The sequence below is a fragment of the Monodelphis domestica genome, chromosome 1 (assembly GCF_027887165.1).
Source record: "Monodelphis domestica isolate mMonDom1 chromosome 1, mMonDom1.pri, whole genome shotgun sequence".
NCBI classification, from domain to species: Eukaryota; Metazoa; Chordata; class Mammalia; order Didelphimorphia; family Didelphidae; genus Monodelphis; species Monodelphis domestica.
In genome coordinates, this window is record NC_077227.1 from 374576508 (window position 1) to 374588654 (window position 12147).

The window sequence follows — 12147 nt, forward strand, 5'->3', positions numbered from 1 at the left end:
AATTCACTATTTTAAAATTTATAATAAATTTTTTCCAGATTGCATGTAAACATAATTTTTCAATATTTGTTTTCTGATATTTTGCAACCCATGTTCTCTCCCTCTTACCCTTCCCCTCCTCCAAGAATGCAGGAATATGATTTGGGGGCACATATATTATCATATAATACATATTTCTATGTTTGTCTTGGTGTGAAAGAAGACACATTGCTTTCACTAGAGAAATTTCATTGGAGAAATTAAGTAATGCATGGTACATTTCAAATGGCATTCTGACTGTTTCTTCTATGGTGGTAGATATACCCCCCCCATCTCCTTTTTTGTTTGTTTGTTATGACTCTTGGAGTTGTCCTGGATCCTTGCTTTGTTCATAATAGTTAAATTATTCACAGTTGATCATCATACATTATCATTTTTACTGTGTATAATGTTCTCTTGTTCCAGTTCGCTATTAGCTATTTTTGTCTTGTCCTTTCCAATTCAAAGGTCATTATGATCTTGGGCAAAGAATATGGAAACAAAGTAAAAATTGAGTAATCCAGTCTTTTCTCCATCATCTCTTGTCATCAACCCATCCAATGAGAAAAGCAGAATCTTAAAAATTTTTTTTTCTTACCCCTTAATTTTTTTTGTTATTGCAAGAAGGCAGACATTATCAGGAAGTTGAGGTGTAAGACCACTAATCATGGATGCTATAATTTCCTAGGACAGGGATTTGGGGAACTGACTGAGGGGTAAGGATGGTGGGAAATGGAGGCAGACTATCATCCCTACTCATTCAAGGACTATTTCCATGGTCCACTGTCAATTTTCCATTTGGATAAGCTATGTATTAAAAGATCTTCATCTTTACTCATTATCTAAATGTTTTTTTATAGAAATCTAGGTAAATAAGGAACTGTATTGTATTTAAACTAGTTACACAAACTTTGTGCTTCTATTCTGGAGTCTTGCCAAATGATGAACACAAAAATATAACTTATACAGGAGAAAGTACATTAACACGAATAAACATATTACTACATTGGACTATAAGGAAAGCTGAACACTGCAGAATTGAAGCTTTTGGATTGTGGTGCTGAAGAAGACTCTTGAGAATTTCTTAGATAGCAAGGAAATCAAACCAGTCAATATTTAAAGAAATTAATTCAGACTATTCATTGGAAAGTCCAATACTAACACTGAAGCTTAAATAATTTGGCTACATAATGAGAAGGTGGGACTCACTAGAAAAGACTGATACTGGATTTGTGGGGGAATGAAGGCAAAAAGAGAAGGGGTTGACAGAGGATGGGATGGTTATGGAAGCAATAAACGGTTTGGATACACTTTGAGAGATAACAGTGCATAGAAAGTCCTGAAATGTTATAGTCCATGGGGTCACAAAGAATGACTGAATAACAACAACAAAAATCAGTAAACTTGAGAATTTTTTTCCTGTGCTACTGAATAAGCATTTATTAAGCACCTACTCTGTGCAAAGCACTGTGCTGGGTTTTTGGAATTCAAAGACAGAAATGAAAGAATCCCTGCCCTCAAAGAGGTTAAATTTTACTTTGGGTGCAGTAAAGAGACCGAACTTGGATCTAGATAATTCTGGAATCCTAGAATTAAGAATATGAAGGCTTCTTTTGTGTTAATTGAACAGAACATGTTACTTATGAAAAAGCTCTCACTCTGAACTTGATGTCATGCCACCCTCCTCCCTTGCCCATTTCCTCCTTCCTCTATAGACAGACAAAAAGCTCCTTAATTAGCTGGGAAGGGAAAAAAAAGCTCTTCACCATAGCCTAAGAACTAATGTGTATAATTAGAGGATGATATCATTGTTGTATACATGGATGTAGTTTGATTTTCTACTCTGGCCATGGCTGGGCACACATAAGTCACTAATGATTGTTTACCATTTTGAGTATATCCTGCATTCTTTTGACCTCACTGCTTTTTAACCTTTTTATTGCTTTTTAACCTTTATAAAGGGTTCTGGGTCCCAATGTTCTCCCAAGAGTAACACTGCTATAATCAATACGCTGGGTCAGTGGAACTTGACACTTTATTCTAGTAACCAGTCAGTCAACAAAATACTGAGTAAGTGCCTACTCTGCTCCCCAAACTATGCTAAGCACTTGGGACGTGGAGAGAGGTAAACAAAGCTATAAACATCCAACAAGAGCAAAAACAGTTCTTTCTCTGAGGGGCTCCAGTTTAATACGGGAGACAATATGCAAACAATTATGTACAAACAAGCTGCATACAGAAAAAATTAAAGCTAATCAGCAGAGTGAAGGCACTAGAATTAAGGGAGAAGGAGAAAGGTTTCTTCCTGAAGGTGTAATTTTAGCTGGGGCTTGAAGGAAGACAGGCAGGCTAGGAGACCGAGATGAGGAGGGAAGAGAATTCCAGGGATGGAGTCCAGTCACTAAAAATGAAGAATTGGGGGATGAAATGTTTTCTGTGAAGAGTAGCATGGAGGCCAATGTCACTGGCGGAGGGATAGGGAGTAAGGTGTAAGAAGACTAGAAATTTAAGAAGGGGAAGTTTATAAAGGGATATGAACCCCAAATGGAGGATTTTATTGATTCTGGATATGATAGGGAGCCATTGGAATTTATGAATAGGGGCTGACATGTTCAGATCTGTGCTTTACAAAAATCAATTTGAGGGGCAGGTAGATGGCTCAATGGATTGAGAGGCAGGCCAAGAGTCAAGAAGTCCTGGGTTTAAATCTGACCTTAGGTACTTAATAGCTGTGTGACCCTGGGCAAGTCACTTAACCCAAATTGCTTAGCTCTGACTGCTCTTCTGCCTTGGAACTGATACTTGGTATTGATTCTAAGACAGACAGTAAGGGCTTGTTAAAAAAAATTAATTTGACATTTGAATGGGGAGAGATATCAGGCAGGGATGTGACCAGCAGGTTATTCCAATAGTACAACTAGGGCCAGGTGAAAGGTTTCCATTTTAGAAGAGGTGAATGGTCTCAAGGCTAAAATGGAAAGCTCTGTTCACATACTGCTTCTGGGGGGAAATACAAAACAACACTTCTGGATCAAATCAATTACAGACCAATTTTAGTCCTTAGAAGGATGCTTCTATTTATTCCTTGTCAATTCCTATTTCTTTTTTTTTTAATTTTTTAAAAAACCCTTACCTTCCTTCTTGGAGTCAGTACTGTGTATTGGCTCCAAGGCAGAAGAGTGGTAAGGGCTAGGCAATGGGGGTCAAGTGACTTGCCCAGGGTCACACAGCTGGGAAGTGTCTGAGGTCAGATTTGAACCTAGGATCTCTGGTCTCTAGGGCTGGCTCTCAATCCACTGAGCTACCCAGCTGCCCCCTCAATTCCTATTTCTAATACAATGCCTGAGCCCAAGGACATGCTTTTTAAGAAGATGAAGAGTGAGAGTTTGAATAGCCCAGGTTCAGATGGAAAATCCTGACCATATTTCTTTGAACATATAAAGCAGTGGTTTTAAACCTTTTTTTTTTTTTGTCATAGATCCCTTTGGCAGTCTGATGAAGCCTAGGTCCCTTTTCAGATAAGATGTTTAAGGCTATAAAATACAGAGAATTCATGGTAAACCAATTATACTGAAATAGCTATTTTTTTTTAATGTTCAAAGACACCAGGTTGAAAATCCATGATCTATAATTAATTTTAAAAGCAGCAGAGTGGAGGTAAGATGGTATAGTGGAAAGAGCATGGAATTTGGAACCCAAAGACCTGGGCTCCAATTGGGTTCTGCCACTTTCTATCTGGGTGATACTGGAGACGATGCTTCATCTTCTTCAGAAGAGGTTGGATTGGATGAGCCCTAGGTTGTCTTCCAGTTCTAAATCATATGAAGCACTATGAGCCATTATACTAACACAAGAAAGGTCCTGTCCTCTTTCAAGAAGACATAAGAGCACCAAAGGAAAAAAGTCCAATTCTTTTTGCCTTCTACAGTAATACTGTTGAGCCCCCTACTGTCCCCTTTCTAAGCCACTATTCCAATCACCCTTTCTACTCTTCACAAAATGATCAGTTCAAGGGCCATTTAATCCTAGGTATAGATGGGAACAATATCTGGGCAAAGCTGTCAGCTCCTGCTTTTCCTGAGGCAGGGATAGATGGATTGGCACCACAGACACAATAACAACGCTCTCATTTTCAACAGGAGGTTAAGATCTTAAAAAATCTTCGTTCACCTCACCTTTGTGAGTCACCCAGCCCAGTGAGATTATCCAGCTCCAAATCTATGATCCTACCATCCCTAATGTAGAAGTGACCAACTGAAGGTTCCCAGCACTGGAATGACTGGCAGTCCCCCAACTAGAGACTATTGAAGCTAGGATTCAAATCCAGGTCAGTCAACTCTGAAACCCTTTCTGTCGTACTACAGAGTATCTACTATATATAGTCTGAGGACACTGAGGTCTAGAGATGGTCTAATCTCTCTCCTTTGAAATGTCAGAGATCCCAAATGGGATCAGAGTAGGAGCAAGATAACTAGGATTTTTGTACCTTGACTCTTTTTTCGTTTTCCCCCAAGAATTTTATGAGAAGAAGCCCGGGACAAAATGTTTTGCATAGGGGGAAAAAGAGAAATTTCCAGCAATCAAAACTATAACAGGATTCTAAGATTTAAGGCAAATTAGGGATAGGGCTGAGTCATCAAGTCCCTAATCCCTGCCATACCAACCCTCAATCCTGGAAGGATATAGTCACTAGGAGAAAGGAAGAGGCAAGAGGAAGTACAGTAAGTGGAAAGGGAAAGGATAGATAGCTCTTTCCTTCCAGGGTGCTGACATGGACAAGGTAGAGTGTTTGCTGGAGGATGATATTGGACACTTGGGAGGGGCACAATTCTTGGCCCGATTTCCTCAGTCAGAGCCACAAGATATGAATTCAAATTCCATGCTCTTTCCATTATACTTGCCAAAATAATTACAAGTCTGAAAAATCACTGACTTATTTTTTCTGGTTTTGCCCATTTTGAGGTAAGGAAACATTAACCTTTTACACAATTGGGATTTGATAATGTATTTACTGAATGGAAGAATGAATAAACCATGTCAAAAACAATTTTTAGTTTACTTTCTTTTCAAGGAAATCCCATAACTGCAAATAGTCTTGGAAAGGGTGTTATCACTTAACACCCTCTGGGGAGATTAGCATATGAGTGAGAGTTCAGAACTGCCTAAAAAGTATGCAGAAGAACTTTGATGGGAAAAAAAAAAGTGTCAGAGAGGCATTTTTTTTTAAAGAAAGGCAAGAGGGAACCAGAGTTAATCTTCAGTTACTTTACAATTTTGCCTAGGAAAAATAACCAGCAATAAAGTGGTAAACTTCCTTGGATTAGATGAGTTTTCCTGATTCCAGACTCAGCACTATCCACTGCACTCTAACAAGCACAGAGTCAGTCAATCACTGATCCCAAGTACCACTCCACTAGAGACTTGCCAAATCAGCAAGGGATGGACTACCCTTTGAGGTTAGTCATTCAACAACTTCTACATCTACCTAACTATATTATTCTTAAGTCAACATATCTTCATCTTCTCTACAGCAAGTGCAATAGATATTTTTTTCAAATGATTTGCCAAAATATCAATAAACTATCTACAATATTCCCTTGATCAAACAGTTAAATAGGCCTGTCAAAAAAGGAAATAATTGGTTAGGTGGGCAAAAACTGGTTTTTTTTTTTAACCCTTACCTTCCATCTTAGAATCAATACTGTTTATTGGTTCTAAGGCAGAAGAGTGGTAAGGGCTAGGCAATGGGGGTCAAGTGACTCACCCAGGGTCACACAGCTGGGAAGTGTCTGAGGTCACATTTGAACCTACAACCTCCCTTCTTTAGGCCTGGCTCTCAATACATTAAACTAGTCAGCTGCCCTCAAAATCTGTTCTTATTAAAGCCACATTGTCCCTTTGTAATTATGGTTTCCTTTCCCAAAATGTTCACTAACCATCTCTTTATGATCTACCCCCCCCCCATCTCCTCCTTAGGAATTGAAGTTAAGCTGAGCTGACTAGTATATAATTTGCAAACCCTTGTCTTTTTGTTTGGTTTGGTTTGGTTTTATTGTTCTATGTGAAAGTTTCATAGTTTTGTTTCATCAAGTAGAATGTAAACTCCCAGAGGGAAGAAACCTTTTTATAGTTCTTGGTGTTTCCTCAGAGTATTTAGCATGATATTGTACATGCAGTGTGATCTCAATTAAGACTTGTTGAATATTGATTGATTGATCTTAAGAGATGGTTAAATCTTCTCTGGAAATGCTTTTGAGCTTCAAGAGATACATTGGCATCTAAAGCTAATTGAAGTAAAAAAAGATAAATTGATACAATTTCAGGCAAGGAAATGTCAGACGGAAATTACTTTGTTCATTACCATTCTCTAAGCCTGGTACTTATAAATATCAGGGCAGAAAGACCTTAAATACACTTTTTCCTTCAACGAGTTTGTAATTATACATCAATGAACTTCATGCCATCCTTTAATATGTTAGCTTTAAGTCTTTCTACCCTCCTCTGTCTCCAATCTCACACTGAGTCAAGTAGTTATATTCTATAAATGTTTACTTTAAGACATATCATTTAAAGAATTCTTTCAGAAAAGTAGTTCCATTTAAATTCATCCCAAATGCCTTATCCTGGCCTGGAGGTGACCTTGGGTTTGGGAGGCCAAGGTTCTACCATGTTAAAAAGGCATCGAAGGATGGGCACAAGAGGTAAATCCATTCTATGATCCAAGAACAATCCCAGTCACATCTAGAAAGGTTCATAACCATTTTAATTCAAGTCAAGTGAAGCCAATAAACATTTGTGTGTCTATCTTATCTCCAGGTTCTGACCACACGTGATGAATTTTGTGGCCTCTATTGACGATTATCTACTAAGGAACAGCAGAGTTCTGATCTGCCTAGGTGGAAAGAGTACTGACATCAACGAAATTATGATAGCTGAAGAAGAACCTTTCTGTAATTTGTATTCCTCTCTCTTAAGGTCTTTGATTTAGGCTTTTGGCCAGACTCCTTTTTCTGTCACCTATCTTTCCTTCATCCTTCAAGATCCAGCTGAAGTGATTCTTTTTTTTGTGGAAGCCTCACAAGAGAATCCTAGTTTTTAAAGCTGAAAGGGATTTTAGAGATCTCCTTAGTTCCCTTCCTCACCTACACTTGTTATAACTTCTGATATCATTCAAGACTCAACTTTAGTTCCACCTTCTGCCTGAAGTCTTTTTTTTTTTTTGGTCCTCCCAGTGCTATGCCTTGTTTCCATTTTGTATACATTGTGTTTAATTCAAATTTTAATATTTATGCAATGTTTTTCTCTCCTCTCCTCTCTTAGCATGTGAGGTCCTTGAGGGTAGGGTCTTTAACCCTTAGCTTTCCACAATGCCTGGTAAAGAGGAGGCACTTAATAAATGCATGTCAATAATTTCTTGACTGAGGTTCAGAGAGTAGGCAGGACTTATTCAAGATCACAGTTACAAGGGCAGCTGGGTGGCTCATTGTATAGAAAACCAGGCCAGGAGATCCTGTGCTCAATTAGTTGAATGCAAATCACCATGTTTACTAATCATCTACTATGTTCCAGGCACACTTGGAGAAACAAAGATCTTAAATTCCACTAAATTGGCTAAAGCACACCTCTAATGAGGCTAAAGTCTTAGGTTCAGTCCTTTGGGGGTCCAGTTACCATTATGCAGGGAAAACAGCCCCAGGAGGGGCTCAGTGGATAGAGAACCAGACCTAGAGAGGGTAGATCCTGAGTTCAAATCTGACCTCAGACACTTCCTACTTGTGTGACCTTGGGCAAGTCACTTAATTCCAATTGCCTGCCTCTTCTGCCTTACAACTAATTCTGAGTATTGGTTCAAAGTTAGAAGGCAATGGTTTAAAAAAAATTTCACATGTTCTAAATGGAAAACTGTATTGTAGTTGCCATGACTACTTCAGTATGCAGTGATCACAATTTATCCCTCAGAGGTAGAGTTTCTACAGTAAGTATTACTGAAAGCCATCATTTGATAATTGTTATTAATTGTTAATTATACATCTCCACCTCTATGTTTTGTTTTTTTATTCCCCAACTAACTTGTAAGCTTCTTCAGCATCAAGAGGAGGTCTTTGATTCCCCAATACTTAAGCACTCACATACACCTGTAATAGGGTCAAGCAATTTCTGAGATACAATGGCCCTCAGTCGCCTTCTCATCCTATGTCCCTCTTTTATAGATGAAAGAACTTAGACCCAGGAAGGGAAAGTCATCTTATCCAAGTGAGTGGCATAGTCATTTCTAAAAAGCCAAATCTCTTAACTCTTGATCTTGGTACTTCATACTGTTTCATTCTATTTTCCTTAAATTGGAGGTACACAAATACCGTCATTTCTTTCCCTGCTCCTCCTCTTCAGTCTCATTTAAAATAAGCATTTTAGTTATAAGGCTTGGTTCAAAGACTTTAGCTCCATGACCACTAACCCAAAGAGAGGACTTGAGTGGAGTTCACATTCTATTCAGTACTTAATTTATGGTCCTCTCGGTCACTTGATTTTTTTTAATAGAGAATATAGTGTTAGACTAAAAATGAATACTCCAAGAATTTAAGTTTATAGGATTTAATAACAGCAAAGTGAGAGAGAAAGGGGTTCCTTCAGTTGAGTGAGCAGAGCAAAGAGCCAGAGACCCACACCTGCCCTGCTCAAACCCAAGTAAAAAGCCCCAAAGCCCCCACAGTGTGGGTTTCAGCAAGTTTATAAACAAACCCATGCAAGGGGCACAACACAGGGATGAAAGACAAGGGGACCCCAGGAAGACTAAAGAATGCTGGGAAATGAAGTCCCCCCAGCCACTATATATATATAATATATATAGATAGATAGATAGATAAAGCCCACAATAGCTAGGTACAGAGCAGCTTTTAAAATCATGATGGATCTTATTTCTGTAACATAATGAAAATAGTATATTCCCAAGGATCATTTATTGATCTTTGCCTGAACCAAGAAGATTTTAAACTTGTCGGCTATTTACCTTTTCTAAGAAAATATTCTTTGAAGAAATTATAGAAAAAGAATGACAATTTCCTTGTTGTCTGTCATCACAGGATCTCCCCAAGAGAATTTGGAAAGGGACCTAGAGAGGGTTTTTTTCCCCTTTCTCAGATATCAAGAAAATTTCTACCATTAAGTTCCCCCAGAAAGATTTTTAAGAACTTTCCCCAGTATTCATTCCACTATCTCACAATCCATTTTCTAGGGCAATGCTTCTTTGTGTCTAACCACTCTATTTCCTGCTATACCCTTTGGCCATTCTGACTTGTTTTTTCCTCTCTAAAAATATAGGATTTTCCACATTATTATAAACTCAGGGTTGGGGCTGGATTTTCATCTTCCCCTTGTCAGTGAGAACATTGGCTTAGCATCCATGGAAGTGACAGGAGAGCCGGACCAAGTTGTTAATCATCTCTAGAGATATTTTTAACACTTCATCAAACAAGATTTTAAAAAAAAAAGAAGTTTCTAACATTTCATAACTGAAGCTATTTTATAAATCAGTACCACTTTATATATGTCAGAATCAATTATGTACCAAACTTTAACAAAGACAGAATAAATTTGTACATCTGGGTAACAAATATCTTCACAGGGGAATTTTATAATTCTAAATGCCCATTGATCCACAACTCCAGCTGTGTTCTGGGTGCTACTGTGTTATCATAACTACAAAGTAAGGTCTGTTTTGGTCGGTTTCATATTCTTGGAGGTCAAATGGTTCAGCGTAAACATTTAAACTTCCTTCTCAGTATTATGCTAAAATTCAGCTCTGAAGGATGAGTTGCCAGTTTGTTCCTACTAAGAACAGGAACAGACAAAATTCCCCAAGCATTTCATCTCACTTATTCATTCATTTATTCATTCAACAAGCATTTATTAAATATTTATTATGCACAATTTACTCTCATAGGCCCAGGGGAGATTCAAAGATTAATATGACACAGACTTTCCCTTGGAGGCAAGTAGCTTACTATTGATAATGTCAATAAGGGACTTAGATAAAGAAAGTAACCCTCAATAACAAGTTGAAAACACTTGCCAAAAGTAAATAGGTATTGAGCCGACTACCACTTTGTGTTTCAGGTTTTATGCTCTTTAATCTTGTCTTTCACACAAGGTGAGTGTGCAAAATACAGCAGACTTGTTTTACCAAGTACCTATTACAATCTCATGCCTTCAATGAATGTTCAAACATGGCACAGGAACGAGGCTTTAGGGAATGTAGTTGAAAAGTAGAACCCAAATATCACTGATTTTTATGACCTTCCAGAAATTGAAAGGTTTGTTTCAAATCTGTTTCTTTAGTCTGAACCAAAGATTTCACTGCTATTGGGAAATTACAGTGAGGAAATTCCTCTCTTGGGTAGATGGGCAACAGTTCTGTAACTTATCATTCAATTGAAACTTCTCTACAAATTTATCAATGATAATACTTAGTTAATTACTTAATTATAACGTAATTACTGTCTTTTCTGAATTCTTTTCCTTCTTGATTCCTCTGCAGCATTTGATGTGGCTGACCACCATCTTCATCCCAAAGCACTCTTCTTTCTTGGTTTGTATGGCATTGCTCACTTTTGGTTCTCTCATCACTCCTTCTCAGTTTTCTTTGCTAGATTATCATCCATATTATGTTTCTTAGCTGTGGTTGAATCCTAAGATTCTATCCTGGGACTTCTTTTCCTTCTCTCTATATACTCTCAGTGACTTCATGGGTTTAATTATAAACTCTACACAAATAATTCCAATATTATATATCTAGTCCCTCTGCTAAGTTCTAGCCCCATATCACTGACTATAGGCACTGTAACCTAGATGCCTCGTAAGCATTTCAAACTCAACATGTCCAAAATAGAACTCATATTTCCCCCCTTCAAATCCAGCCCTCTTCTTAATTTCCCTACTACAGTTGAGGGCACCCCACTCCTTCCAGACATTCAATTTCATAACTTGGGAGTCATTCCTAACTTCTAGCTCTCCCTCTAGGCAACGTTTCCTCCAGCCATCGCGCTTCTTCATACCTTCATGGTCTCATGTTATTTCAACAGCCTCTTACCTTTTTGTACCTCCTATCTTTCCCCTCTCTTATCCAGACCCTATAAATCTGCCAGAAACATTCCCTAAAGAACAGGCCTAAACATTTCATATTTTTGCTAAGTAAACTCCAGTGATTCCTTATTGCTTTGAAGATCTAATATTAATTCCTCTGTTTGGTATTTAAAGACCTTTATAACCTGGCTCCACTCTGTACCTTTCTAGCATTTATATACTTTACTCCTACACATACAGGTTGCTCCAAACTGATCTTTGCTATTCTTGATACACGAGACTCCATCTCCCATCTCTTTGCTTTCTTCACACAGGCCATTCCCTCATGCTTCTACTATTCTCCCTTCTCCCTTCCATCTTTTCAAGTTTCAAATTTCAGTGGTCAGCTGAAGCACTACTTTCTACGTGGGATTTTTCTTTATCCTCCACAGACTCAAGTGCCTCCCTCCCTCACAATTATCTTATGTTTATTCTGCATATACTGATATATGTTGTCTCCTATAAAATGTTAGCTCCTTAAATATACAGACTTATGCCTTTGTATCCCTAGCATGGAAAGGAGCTTTAAGAATGTTTGTTGATAGATATAATCTTTTGAAAAATATTTTGAATTTAACAAACATCATAAAGGGGGGTATTTCTCTATGCAAAGTAGAATGAACAAAGAAGATATGTGGAACCACAAATTTCCTTTATGAATAATTTACTTTTTAAAAGGATATAATATATTATATATATAATAAATCAACATGTTATTTTCAAAGTTGTCCTTCCTATCTGTGTTTCTACTAAATTTCCTTCTGTTCCTTTTTTGTGTATTTTTAAAGATACTTTAAATGGCTTTATTTTCTTTCTTTTTTCCCTGATATTATTACTAGTATCTCTAACCTCCCCTACTCACCCAATTAAAAACAAAACAAAACATTGGGTTTTGATAGATGAGCATAGTCAAACAGAAAGTGTTGGTCCTGGAGAGTTTCCTTGGTAACTGACAGAGGAACTTGTTCAGGATCACACATACAATGTATGTGTCCATGGCAGAAGTTGAAC

The 12147-nt window shown here is 37.7% G+C and overlaps 1 protein-coding gene and 1 long non-coding RNA gene across 5 annotated transcripts in view; one reads left to right on the plus strand and one right to left on the minus strand.

The window, feature by feature from the left end:
* SLIT3 (slit guidance ligand 3) overlaps positions 1-12147 on the minus strand; it is an 821799-nt gene that overhangs the window by 504126 nt on the left and 305526 nt on the right. The gene's annotated exons all lie outside the window — the stretch shown is intronic.
* Positions 3854-9784, plus strand: LOC130456390 (uncharacterized). Of its 3 annotated transcripts, none has more exons than XR_008915164.1 (4): positions 3854-4047; positions 4158-4345; positions 6835-8271; positions 9337-9784. It is a non-coding gene; the product is annotated as an uncharacterized LOC130456390 (long non-coding RNA). The 3 variants fall into 3 exon arrangements; XR_008915165.1 differs by lacking the exon at positions 9337-9784 and adding an exon at positions 5301-5474 and having other exon boundaries at positions 6835-8841; XR_008915163.1 differs by lacking the exon at positions 9337-9784 and having other exon boundaries at positions 6835-8838.